This window comes from Rhagoletis zephyria, unplaced genomic scaffold, assembly GCF_001687245.7.
Source record: "Rhagoletis zephyria isolate East Lansing unplaced genomic scaffold, Rhagoletis_zephyria_1.1 Rzeph_scaffold_00223, whole genome shotgun sequence".
NCBI classification, from domain to species: Eukaryota; Metazoa; Arthropoda; class Insecta; order Diptera; family Tephritidae; genus Rhagoletis; species Rhagoletis zephyria.
Window position 1 is genome coordinate 345,618 of NW_016157307.1, and position 14,900 is coordinate 360,517.

Genomic DNA, 14,900 nt, shown 5'->3' on the forward strand with positions numbered 1-14,900 from the left:
AACTTTTGTAAAGGTAGTTAATAAATAAAGAATAAAAAATATTTATGTAATATTTACATACATGCAGTGGTCGAAAAAATGTTAGGCGCACCAATTACCTATTATTATTATTATTTTTTGTTATTTAATTTGAGCTATTTTTTTATAAATGTATAGTTCATTCTTTAACAAGCCGTACAAATCCAAGTTTAAACTTTGCGCAATATTTGAAAAAAAACAACAAACAAAATTTCGACCTTTTTAATTGGATTTTCTTGAAAGATTTTCAGTTTGTAGTTTGGAAGCCCACTCAATTCTAGAATAATAAAGTGCAAGTTTCAAGTGGCTAAAAATTTTCGTTTTGGGATTTTTTCGGTGAAACTGTTTCGATTTTCTTCAATATAAAAAAAATAAATTAGGCTTATTCGTTATATGAAAGCAAATGTTACAGAGCGAATTCTAAAAAATCAACGGTAATTTTTAGCCATTGGAAACTTTATTATATTAGAATTGAACGAGCTGAAATTCCCCCAAAAAACGGCCCGCTCGTCTTCGTCAAGTAGAGTCACGTGAGCTTCCTCCCCATAAATTGGTTCGCGTTCATCAAATGCGCCACCTCTGTCACCATTTCTTCATTTCCCAGTGTACTCCATACATATGTTACCAGATTTTCATCTTCAACTCTACAGGCTTTGAAACTCTTTGATTGTTGCCTTATTTCTGATGGAATTTTACATGCCGCATTCCTGCTTGCCTGCATCTCAAGCTTTTCGCATTCACGTCTTTCTGCCTCACGTTTCTTCATTGTCAGTTATTCCTGTCGAAGGTGTTGTAATGAAGTCTGTTGGACCAAATTTACCCTATTTACCTACATTAGTGTGAAAGTTGCCAAGCACAATTTTAACATCGCGGCGGGGCCAGCGCTCATATGCTTCCTCTAAGCGCTCGTAGAACTGCTCTTTAGTCTAAGCGTTCAACTCCTCTGTCGGGGTATGCGCACAAATGAGACTTAAATTGTTGAATTTAACTTTGATGGCGATCGTGGTAATTCGTCAACTGCTGGGTGTGAACCTGGAGACGATGTGTGATACTCACCGCCTAATCACAAACTCCACACCAAATTAGTGCAGCGTCTCATAGCAGCTGTGGTATATTTCATACGTTGCATATTTCATGCAGCCGTGTCCCGTCTACAGCAATTTATGGATTGCAATGATGCTAGCCTTGTATCTTACGAGGACGTCCAGCAACTGTGATGATGGGAAAGATGGGAAAGTCAGCAGCGTATGTTCTCTGGTAGATGCGGCTGCAAGCGGCTCACTATGTCCCAGCAATGGGTTGTGTGCTGGGTTGGGGACCCGCCACGTAAAAATCACTTCCATTGAAGAAGAGAGAAAAAAGTCTTGGATGAAACCCCCCTTTTGATGACGACCACGGCAAACGTTTAAAGGACCACGATTTGAGGGAATGTACCTAGAATGTCCGGACCTCTAATGGGGAAGGTGCCTCTACCCGGCTGATTGACGTCCTCTTAAGGACAAAAGCTGACATCACCACCATCCAAGAAACGCGTTGGACGAGCGAAGGCAAGATGTCTGGGGCCTTGCGATGTCTGCTAGAGCTGTCATGTAAAGGAGCGCAAATTCGGCATAGAATTTGTGGTAAGAGAGAGACATCATCCACATCAAAGTAAGGAAGTATCCAAGGATAGCTTGTATGAGCACTTGAAGCACGCATATGAGGCGCTGCCATGCCATGGTATAAAAATCGTGCTTAGCACCGTCGTAAAAACCAGCCTCCACGACGAAAAGTCCGTCACCGCACTGCGGCTGATCGACTTCGCCGGGGCCTAAAATATGGTAGTATGCAGTACTAGGTTCAAGCGTAAATAGATTTGTCCAGCTACGTGGATATCTCCAAAATAAAAGACGAGAAACCTAATCGATCATAGACCAAACCGGTGATAGACGGAAGGCACGATTCCAGTGTTTTGGATGAACGTAAACTCCCAGGACCAATCATCGACTCGGACCGCAATCTTTTTGCAAGCCAAGATACGCATCCACCCAGGTGCAGCGAAAAATGTGTTGTCAACGCAGACAGCCTGCATTCGCTATTTGAATTTCAGGGTCACCCTTCAACAAACCGACATATGCGAGCAGTGGAACCACATTTTCCGCTCATTAAATACCGCCGACGAAGAAGTATTTGGATTTCAGCGAGCCATAAAGAACAAATGGTACGATGAGGGGTGTCCAGAAGTTGCAGAGAAAAAAGATGCCGCCTACAAGGCCACGTTGCGATCGGGCGCAACGAGAGCATTGTGGGACCGCTATAGGGAACTGAATAAGAAGAGAGAGGTCGAAATGCGTAAGTGTGCAGAGCTGGAAATGCTGGCCGACAGCAAAAACGTACGGGAGATTTCAAGACCAGGGCGAAATCTGGCAGGAGCAACCATGAGAACCTCCCAGCTGAGCTACTCAAGTACGGCGACGAGGAGTTGATTAAATAGATGCATGCTTCAACTCTTATGCAGAATATTGTCAGATGAACGCTTACCCGACGACTAGAAATTCATCTAAGGCTATTCCTAACCCTCGCTGGATGGTTTTTTAGCCAAATACACGCTTATATAGAGATCCGATTGCTGCAAACATGCCTCCGCTTGCACTTAAACCGAATAAGTCGGAGCGGTCCCCGACTATAGCCAATTGCTTTTTGGACATGTTGGTTGTGAATTTACGAAACGATCTGGTTCTGAATGGCGTGTAGAAGTATTTTTATTAAATCCATCCCAATGTACCGTATTTAATATGGATTTTTAAGTATCTAAACAATTACATGCAACAAGTACAAATGAACATTTAAGAAATTATTTACTGGCGTTCTGCCCATTGTAAACATTATACTCTTTTCATTTCTCTTACAGTGCTTCCTCTCGCAGCATAAATACAATATATTTCTAGCTTTGCTATCAAAGCGCAGAAGATGTTCGGGAAACGTGCAAAAGAAGCTATGTATATCGCAGTGTGTTATTTAGACGATTGGGACATAAGATGAGACGCCCAGCAAAGCTGTTTCCGGCGTGCAAACAACCATACGTATGTATGAGCATTTGCAAGTCTGTGTGTGCACAAATTCACCTGAGCTATGTAACAAACCTAATCCGAAGCAGCTCCAACGTAGTGCGCGTCGTCGGGCGACAGTTTCGCGCCGAAAAAGACTTGGAGCTGATGCGATTGCCATCAAACGCTCAGTGTAGCTCGTGTCGCCAAAGCGCCTTGTCACGCTCCGTTGTAGTCTTCAAGTGACGCTTAAAGTTTCTGTTGGATATTTTGTAAGCTAATTAGTTTTACGATTTTAAACATGGAAAATACAAATTAAGTGAAATAAATTGTGAAGCTAATAGCGAAAGTGTGAAATGGATTTACGAAATGCGTGAAGAAAAAATAAATAATTACATGCATACATACATATGTACATATGTACATATATGCTCAATACAAATTCAATTATTACAGCAATACATACTTACATATGTAACTAAAATAAAAACAAATTGTGTTAAATGAAAAATGACTAACTAAAAGGTGTAAACAATTAAATAATAGCTTTTTTTAAGTATTAGAATTCTGAAACCCTATTTTTATTAAATATAAAATTTGTGCATTGAAGTTTTAAAAATTTTAGTATTCAATACAACACATCAATAAATATTCTTAAAAGAAAAATAAATAAAATATACTGGCGCTGTTCACAAACAACGACAAAATATATTCAACATTTCAATCACAAAACTTTTACATATTTCGAACAAGCGTATAAATCCTTTTATTGTAATAACATGACGTGGAATCTAAGCCCCAAATGGCCTGTATATAATACCTAAAACTCCTTCAAAAAACACAATATTACACTCTGTATATATGACCTCTGTAATTTATCATTTGAACAAAATACTTTTATGTGAATCTACAGAGGATCCCAAAGGCCAAGCCTTAGGCATTGATGTGACTTTATTTATGTATGTAAATATGTGTGTATGTACACACGATCGTATTTAAATGGTACAATGTACATTAGGGTGGTTCAAAAATACATGCGGGGAAAAAAGTTCAAAAGTTTTTTTGTAAAAATGGATATTTAGAACTGTCTCAAAGCCTATGAAGTTTTCCATACATTTCTACGAAGACTTCATGGGCTTTGATGTTGTTTCGTGTGCATGTAAATTTGGGTGCGCCTCAATTTTTATTTTTTTGAAACACAAAGCAGGACTCCCCTCGAAAAGTTCTTAAAAATGTGCTATGCGAAAAACTTTCCAAGTCGGATAGTGGAAAAATGGCTCTATAACCTCAATAACTTCCAAACCAAACGAGACTTGCCATGCATAGCCATATTTGAAGTCAGCGTGAAAAATCCATTGATTGATATGAAACAAATAAGGCCTGTTTACTAAATTATAGGCTATTTTTTCCTATTTTGTGTAAAATGTAATGAATTAAATATGTAGCTTTTGGGCTCCTGAGACACGCCTTTCCGTTATACGATTTCGAAAATTTTTCGCAAAGCACGCTTTTGTGACCAAACGAACCTATCTAGGGGGTCTTACTTTCTAATTTACAAAAAAATTATATTCATTGAAATAAGGTGCACATTAATGTACATATCGTCCTTCAAGTACAAAACCGCGTATCATCATTCTGCAAAACCGCGTAACTGACAACTTTTGCCAAAAATTTGATTTGCTCACATAAGCTCTTGGCTCAATCCTATCCATTCGTCCTGAAATATACTAGTCAGAGATGCGATTGCTTTATCAAAAAGAGAACCGCTTTGAAATATGAGTGTCTTTACTCTCTAGAAAATAATTTATGCAACCTCACATACATTGCATTTTGTTGATACGCGGTTGTGTATTTTAAACGACGATATGTAAGTAAATAGCAGCTTTTAAATATTTATAAACCATATAAAAAATATGTACAACAACATACAGCCAGCACTTTTTGTCTCTAAGTCATAAAAATTCAAATTTCTCGTTGCACTTGAAATTCTTGTAGATTGAGTTTGTAAATTTGTTGCAACTTGAAGGTTGTGGGCGCTGCAGCATTCAAGTCACACATTAGTGGGCTAGTTTACAATATGCTAACTAGAAAGTAAGATTGAAAGTTGATTATTTTTAATTAGGTGCTCTCAATTTGTTTTTTTTTTTTTTTTTTGGAGTGAAACATCTTACACGAGTTCGGATATGGTTGCGTTAAACATTTAACACCAAGTCATAAAATAAGATGAAGATGAAGATGAAGATGAAGATAAAGATGAAAATGAAGATGAAGATGAAGATGAAGATGAAGATGAAGATGAAGATGAAGATGAAGATGAAGATGAAGATGAAGATGAAGATGAAGATGAAGATGAAGAAGAGCAGTAGCAATGTTCTCGACTGAGTGGATCTATCGTATACTTTGCTCATGAATTGGTGTGATTATTGCACAATGTCAACTGAAATTTTTTCCTAAAATTATCGCACAATCGGTAACACAACACTAATATTTCGAAACCTAATTAATTAGTTCATTTCTTTGGTCTATGAACAAACAGACTATTTACAAGTTAAGGCAATTAAACATATTGCCAAAAAATACATGGCTGTAATTATTAAAGGAACAGGAAGACAAAAGAGAAATTTTTATATATACGCGTATATTAGAGCATCCCAGAATAGAATGGGAAGTTTAATAGCTATGGTATGACGATAACTCGTGCAGACTTGAAGTTAAACTGCAGATGACAAATTTGACATGGGTATGGTAATATGAAGATTTGAAATGGATTATTGTAAAAAAGTACACTTCATGGTATCCGGGTGAATCTTCAGTTTCCAATACAGGCGCTAACTTTCTTAGACTTACTTTATTCTTTGGTGAAACGACTAGGCTCTCGTCCATAAAAAGAATGTCTACCTGCGCATATAACAGTAGATTTATGATTAGTACAAACCAAACATTACTTTGATAGAAAATGTTCCTGTAAAAATACAAAGCCTTTTGGTCGGATTTTCAAAGGGGTAGGTCTGTATAAAAACTTAGGATTCGGGAGGGGTCGCTGCTCAAAATTTTAGAAAAAGCCGAGACCTCTTGTACTACAGACAGTGCTTTTCGCACAGTACAAGAACTCTTTTGTAGTATTTATATGAACGTTTTTAGATTTCCACTAGAGTAACGGTAACATACGTTAAAAAAAAATAAAATATTCCGACGAATTGATAACCTCCCCTTTTTTGAAGTCGGTTAAACAAGGGAGTATATGGAGAGTTCTCACAATTCACTGAATTTGGTACAAATTGATAAATCGGTTACCGAGGTACACATACGGTGAACCAAATAGAAACTGGAACACCGCATTTTAGTAAATTTTTGCTATTTTTCTTTATTTTATTTAACGCTTCTTTTTTTATGAAAGTATAGCTGATTACTTAACAAACATAAATCCGAATTTCACACTTTGTGCCAAATTTATGAAAATTCTCTAATGTTTGACCAAACTTTTTAACTTCTTGACCAGCGTCTTTAGGACAAATTTTGGTATTCAGTTTTGTAGCTCATCAAATTTTAGCACAGCAAAGTGCCTTGGACTTATCGTTGATTTTTGGCAATTTTTTTTTGTTGACGCTGCTGCGCATTTTTTTTTTTTTGATCATAAATTGCCAAAAATGAAGGGTAAGTCCTAGCATCTACAGCCACAGTTGCCATCTTTTGCATGCTTGAAACCGGGGCACACAATGTTAGGAAAGAGGGTAGGTAAAATAAAATATTAAATGGCATCAATTTTATTGGTTAATTTTGAACAACGGAGAACAACAAAACAATATAAAATTTCATGGATGCTTAAAAGTTTTCATAAAACGATGCTTTAATGATAATACTTTTAAATAAATTAAGATTGAAATAAAAATTACACCAAATTATAAATTTCTATATATCGCCAACTGAGTCGAAGAGCTACTCGTCTCGGCAGCCATTTCGAAAACGCCCAATCAGAAAACTGTTCAAGAACGCTCTACTTCACAATTTAATTGAAGAACGCGTAATTTCAGAATTTTATTGAAAAATACCCTGCTCAGAATTCGTTTCAATAACGCCCTATCTCAGCTGAATATACATTGAAAATGTGCTGAGATAGGGCGTTTTGAACCAAATTCTAAATACGGCGTTCTTCGACCGAATTCTGAGATAAGGCGTTCTTGAAAAATTTTCTGATCTAAATCGTTTTTGAACGGGCTGCCGAGATAGGTCGATCGATATGTATGTAAATATGTACAGAGCCGCACTAAATTATTGGCACAGAGAATTTTTCACAATGTATGGAAATTTTTTTTCCACGAATTTTTTATAAAAATATAGTTTATACCACAAAAAAAAAATATATCTAGACTATGTGCAAAACCCAGGAATTTACATACAAGTTATCACTGTAGTTTGAAGTTGGTAAAAAATGGCGTATTCTTCAATCGAGTTTTTGACTTTTTTCGTGTAATTCACTTATTTTAACCGGGACAAAATTAGACATATTATTTTCATCTTTACTCAAGAATTTACACATTCAAAGGGAAACAGTTAACTGTTTAAAATTATCAGCTGATTCAACGGCATTGCCACGAATTGTTAGCAAACAGCTTTATGCATGGCACTACCATATTGCGCAATTTGTTTATTGTATTTAGTTATGAATGAAACAGTCTGCAGGAAATCGCAGTAGAAAGCAAAATACGGCGGATAGTGACAATCAGTAAGTAGAATTTGAAAAATATATGCACATATTTTAAGAGTTCTATATTTTTTTACAACGAGATGTCTAAATTTTTTTTCGAAAAACCGGGTAATTTTACGTCCCGGTATGTGTCGTACCGGGACCGGGACATAGCTCTTAAATCCGGGACAGTCCTGCCGAAAACGGGACGGTTGGCAACCGTCTCTACAGTCAAGCTCTTTTATTTGACACCTCATTTTCGAAAATCGAACGAACGGCGCAGATTTGATGACACATGGACAAAAAAATGCCTTTGGGTATTATATATGTATATTGTTTTCTTTTTGTAATTTTTCTTACTTCTTTTTCGCTCTGTAACTTTTTAAAGAACAAATAAAAAAATGGTGCACGAGGATCATAGTTCAATAGTATTTATTTAACTATCTTCTAATGAGAGCATATAAGCCTGCCTCGTCTATCAGAATACTATAAAAGTTGTCCGATAACAGTTTTAGGAACTCACCAGCTATAGAATAGTATAAAAGCCACGAGTATCAGAATCTCAAAAAAGGAGTCAAGCCACTTTGACTCTTGATAAGTTTGTTTCCATTGCAAGCACATACTTCCAACGGGTTGCATTCGATTCTCCTCTCCAAATATTACCAGTTAAATATAAACTCAAACATGAGCACGGAACGCACCAATGTTTGCAACGTAAAAATAAATAAAAATAATAGGAGAGTCACAGTTCTATTTATGAAAATTTCCCAATTTTATTTCTGAATTATATGCATATTTGGCTAGAAAATATGTACGGATGGATCAGGATTGAGCCAAGAGCTTGTGTGAGCAAATCCAATTTTTGGCAGCCAATGTCAGTTACGCGGTTTTGCAGAATCACGATATGCGGTTTTGTACTTTAAACGACGATATGTACATATGTACGTTACTTAGGCCGCAAGGCTTTGCATATTCAATTTCGAAAAATAATTTAATGTACCTATGCGAATATTATTTCATTACCTTAATTCACAAAGGCCCTAATAAACATTTTTTTTTTATTTTACAGAGGAAAAAATATTATAAAAAGAGTATCAAACACTGGTAGGATTTTTTAAAAAGTGGCATGTAACTCCGGTGGTTTTAGTGCTAACCCTTTAAAATTTTTGTCGAAGGAGTGTTTTAATACATCCTACTAAAGTCTGTGAAAAACGCAGTTTCGAAAAATGTGTTGGTTATGGCATTTGTGAATTAAGGTAATGATTTTTAATTAAAAATAAAAACAAATACATATATAAATTAATGAAATTTTCGTTAAAAAGAATCGGTAAATGATAAGAAATTTCTGTAAGAGGTGCTGTTGCGCTATTTGGTCATAAAATCGTTACGCTTCAATCCTCAAATAAACCTATTTATTTGCGCTCACTTTAAGGCTATTAAATTTTTTTCAAGCATTTGTTTGGGTTTCTCATTAATAGTAAAGCGGTCGTAAATACTGCGAAGTTGCATTGCCACAATATAATTGTAAATCGCCGCACATTTTTTGAAGCGAGGCAATAACCAATAAAAATAAAACAGTATAACAAATTTGTAAGCAAATAAAATATATAATGAAGTACAAGTTTAGCCGCTTTGATAAAAAAACAAATCGAAGCGCTTCAAGCATTTTAATCGCCAAAAGCGATTTATACAATTCTCCAGCTGATACCCTCCCAAATCACCGGCCACTTGCTCTTTGCCATCTGCCGGCCCTGTACTATTCGACATCAGTTCTCAGACCTAACTACATACATAAGTACAATCGCCACCTGCGCGTTGATGTTTTTGTTTCTTGCAAACAATCGTCCAAATTGGCTGGCTGACAGTAGTGCCATCGTTGCACTCAGTGCGGTGGCATACTTTGGTTTTGATGGTCAGCCAGTTTTGCTCTACTTTAAGGTAATTTATGATATACTTACATACATACATAAACGTATACAGTTTTTATTGCATACGAATATATTATAAAATTGTACATAAATACATATGTATATTTACATATACATATATGTTCATATGTATGAATACATACATATATGAGGAATATTACGCCGATGATGGTGATGATTCTTTTCTCAAGGTGAAATTAATAAATTTGTTCGGCAATCAGTACATTAGAAAGGTAGTTGTACCTACTACATGTGTATAAATATATTTGTATGCACTTTGTTAGCAGATTATTCCTCTCACAAAATCATTGTAGAAGCCTCAACGCAAGTGTTTAAAGCAAATATTATTGATCTTGCGTTTGTAGCTGTGCTAAAAAAGGAAAAATTCGTGATTAAGAGATAACACTTTTCTTCATAAAATAAATCTCTGCTTACCATTACCTAGTTCTTTGGCGTTAGTGAAGCTTTTTTTCTCATTGTGTAAAGCAGGATCATGTGTGGACCACGATGTATCATTCTTGGTGTGGACTGTGAAAGCCATACATAAAATTCAGAGGATTTGGTTTCCCCCTACAATGGAGGACAAATTTCTGTTATTTCTTGGTCTCCGCTCATGCCCTTTTGATTTGGCCATAGAATATGTCCGTTTACTTGAGTAAACATTTGTCGCGCAATTTTGCGAATCGTTTTGGGGTGTTGCCCGTTTCGTTCACAATTGTAATAAAAAAATCGGCTAAAAATCAACCTGTCTATCTCGACCACCTGTAAAAGTTAGGCTTACTTCGCCAACGACGGTGTCCAGCCCCGCGACATAGATATGGAGGAGTAATTATCAAGATCTTCATCACCAGCCTTCAGTGAGGATAAAAATGAACAGCCAAGATAGACCTTGCTGTTCTCTGCATAGCCTCTAGCTTTTTGAAAGCGTATAAAAAATTAAGAACTTTCTTGATTATTTTCTCCATTTTTAATCTCCATGTCAGTTTATAGTCCATAATAATTCCAAGATATTTCGTTGATGTCTTCGTGGTAAGTGTAGCATATGCTAGTTCGAGAGGTGACCAGAACGAAAATGCCAATCCCGCCTTGTCTGGGTTCACTGTGACGTTAGCTTCTTTGAATCGGTTTGACTGTACTAAATGTATACATTTAACTCACCCATTTCACATTAAACAGATAACGACAGCCGAATTATCTGCGAGGAACATTGAAGCTTATGTGTTCAAGGAGATCAGGACATTTAAAGAGGCCACAAACTATGTTGGAGACAAATATTTAGCATTGTATGACACGTCTAGAAGCAACTAATTTCAAATTTATTAGCATAAAACAGGACAGACTCATTCAAAGTAAGAGGATGACTTTTCAAAAACTGATTTCAGCCACTCAAAGAACCTTTGGAATTTCATATAAATCTGATGATTTTTTAAAAAATCCATCCGCCATATTGTATCCGACATTTTGAATGGGTAAAAAAACGTATCGGACGGTGTAGTACATAGATATGTATAACAAGTAAAGAAGTACAAGTTCGGGCGAAACCGAAATTTATATACCCGGCGCAGGTATCAAATATAGTCGTTCCAACTTTCTCTGAACTACCTTTGTATGATAAGTAGGGGTATTTAATCGATTTCAAACGTTTTCGATAATATGCAGAGTTAGACTTAATGATATAATTGAACCTATTTAGGTACAAATCGATGAAGTGGTTAACGAGGTACACCTTTGTAGTTGCAAAGTGGGCGGTTCTGCGCCCAATTCCTAAAAGTCTATATCAGTTATTTATTGTTAGGAGATTGCTGTAACTATTAGCCTGGAGTAATCCTCAGTTATTGAAATATCGGGGTTTTAGTATTTCCGAAATTTACCGTTTTACGGAAAGCGGGTGCAATTTTAGTCCGATTTGAATAATTTTCAACAAATTGCTTTGCCGTACCAAGGTTATTAAGTGCACCTAGTCTGGTAGATATTGATAAATCGGTTACCGAGATACACATTTGTGGTCATAAGTGGGCGGCGCGACGCCCATTATCCAAAAATTTATAATATTCTAATTTTATGCTAAGTGGTTATCATCATCTAAGTGATTGATGATTTAAGTGAATTAGCTCCAGTAGTTACTGATTTATCGCAGTTTTCGTGTTTCTGTAAATTACCTTTATATGGCAAGTGGGCGTGGTTATTGCCCGATTTCAAAGTTTTCAACAGATTTTTTAGCTAGACTCTATTAATGCCTCGTACCGACTTTTGTAAGGATCGGTTAATATACCGTTATACGGCAAGCGGGTCCGATTTTTGCCCATCTTCAATACCAACCTATCTTGGATAAAGGACAACCTACATACCAGATTTCTTTGCGATGTCTCAATTTTTGTTCGAGTTATCGTGTACACGGACAGACGGACGGACGGACAGACATACATGGCTTAATCGACTTCTCTATTAATTCTGAGCATTTATTTATACATTTGTCTATGTCTATCTCGATTCGTTTTGGCTACAAACAACCGTTATGCGATCAAAGTTAATATACCCTTGTGCACAAGTGCGCTCGGGTATAAAAAGAAACCAGCAGATGGATCCGCGTCTTATATTCATAGAAACCAAAGTTTAAGAATAGAGTTTTTATGAAAAAATGTATGTATATTTTTTTCAATGGCCCATGGGTATTTGCATGGGTTCATAAATTCGTACATACTCGTACATACGTGTATGTGCGATCGCTTCAGCAGTATCTGCCAAAAATTGGACATTAAATTCACTTGTTCGTCAGGCACTTAGGATGCTTAAGGCAAAAACACAACATTAATTTGAATGAAAAATGTGCTAAAAAATTCAATGAAACTTAATTTGCTCTTTGAGCTATGCACCCGCAAATGTGCATACAAATACACGCATGTTCCTAAAATCCGCAAAGATCTCAGACATCCAAACATGGTGACTGGCGCTTGGTATGTATACAAAATACAATCGCTCTTACTCGCCGTAAACAGTTAATGATTTCTTGAGCATGTACCGTTTTTGACGTTGTCGGTTTTGTCACGGTTATTTGCAACAATTAAAAATGGTTGAAAAAAGGTGTGACTAGGTCGGTCTAATTTGGGTGGTGCATGTGTTTTTAATTAGCTATTGTAAATGATGATTTGCCTAATTTGGTGCGTCGTGTCGCCGATAAAACTAAATTGTGTTTTAAATGGAATATTTAAGTATGCATGTACATACATAAGTATGTATTAAATATGTGCATGTCGTAAGAGTGAAGTCTTTAAGTGGCTATATGACATACATTCACACACCTACATACCTATGCGTTAATTACATAATTTTATAGTAGATAAATCATAATTTTTTTTTGTTTTGCTACCTGTCTTATTGGAATTCTCTTGCAGTGTGTTAAATTAGAGCGCTTCGATTGGTGTACATTAGGGATGTTAATTTTTTCGCTTTTTACGATCCCGGCGTTTTCGGGATGTCGTTATCACAATTCTGGGATCCCGGGATTAGAACCGGGATTAATTTATTCATTACTTTTCAACAACTTAAATCGAAAAAATTGCTTCTATCCCTCCTACCATAAAATAAATAATAAATAAATGGGTTTGAAACCTACTTTTTTATTTAAAGTAGCGTTTTTATTTTTTCTGATTAATTCCAAAAATTACTTCAAAAATTCAATGCAATGTAGAATAATAATATGGGTACCAAATAATATATCAAATTTCTTTATAATTAAAAAAAAAATTAACACTTTTTGCATTCACAACGACGAATAGGCAATTTTTTAAGCCGATAAAGTCAGAAGGACGAAATTCCAGGATGTTATCGAGTTTATATAAGTCCTTAAAATATAATTTTTTCAAAAAAAAATATTGCGAAATTTCAAGGATAAAATTTTAAAAGCACATTTTCGATACTTACCTTGTGCACCGAAAATTGCATCTGATTAAATTCTAAACAATTTCGTCTTTAATTTGATACCCATACTTCTTCTCAAAGAACATTTCAAATCCCGGGATTATTTTTTGCCAAGAATCCCGGGAATCTCGGGACATAAAAAAGGCCGGGGTGCCGGGATTAACATCCCTAGTGTACAAAGTATATTTACTGTTTTCATATCTTGCTATTTTAAAGAGCAGTAATCAGAAGAAGATATTCCTTATGCAACTAATAAATCAATCTTGCAGTCAGTAAACTATTAATCAGTAATAGGCAAAACAAACATTTCCTGCCACACTTTTCTACATATGAACAATGTGTGCGACAACTGTGGTTGACGTAATTTGATGCTGTCGTTTTTGGTTATATAACATACACACATACATACATAAATGTACACAAAAGTACTATTTTTCGCACTGTAACTTGCTATCTTGGCTCTGTAATCACCTGTCACCGTCGTTCGCCTTTGAGGTTTAGTGATGTCAGTGGTATTGAAAATCATTTAAAATGAATATAAAAATGTACGTGTATATGTACATATGTATGTATGTTGATTCATGCACTTACTTGTGATTATTCTAAAAAAAAAAATTGCGAAGTGATTGTGTCATCTTATTTATGTAAATGTGTATGGTAGATTGTTTCTGTATTGAAGGTTTCCTGCCGAAGGCCCCAATCATCTGTGTAAATAAGTGAACGTAACGAATTTTTAAAAGCGCTGAGTCTACACATATTAATGTATATACTACAAGTATATAAATAACAAAAATATTCATTGCGCTTAAAATTACTCCTTAGGACTTAAAAATCACACCTGAAACCACTACGCTGCCTTTATTCGTAACCGGAGTTCGAATTACACTGTGAATTTAAAAGCACCGACTGCATTTACATTAATAATGGTAAGTAACTACTCTAGTTTACATATTCACCCCATTCGTACTTCTATAATTTTAAGCAGTAAATAATATTTCTTTTTATAATAAAAATTATATTAAAAAAATGATCAGCAATTTCAAATTGCAAACTAGCGCGACTAAGTGCAACCGAAACTAATTTTTATTTGTATGACATTATCAATACTCAACCACAAGCTCTGCCAAACATTTTAATCTATCTAAGGTGGCTTTAAAATATCACCTTTTGGGGTCTGTTTAAAAAATGCATACACATCCATAGATCCAGTAGTCTCATGCCAGCAATATACATACATACGTACCTAATGTGAAGCCTATGGCTATATCTGTTCAGTGGACGACTTTCGGTAAAGCCTGCACATCCGCTATTTTAAGGTTGACGGCA

At 35.7% G+C, this 14,900-nt stretch overlaps 1 long non-coding RNA gene across 1 annotated transcript; it reads left to right on the forward strand.

Annotated features, from left to right (window-relative positions):
* Positions 1-3,149: 3,149 nt before the first annotated feature.
* Positions 3,150-14,494, forward strand: LOC108358232 (uncharacterized). Its single transcript, XR_001846735.1, has 3 exons — positions 3,150-3,316; positions 14,236-14,336; positions 14,397-14,494. It is a non-coding gene; the product is annotated as an uncharacterized LOC108358232 (long non-coding RNA).
* The last annotated feature ends 406 nt before the right edge of the window (positions 14,495-14,900 follow it).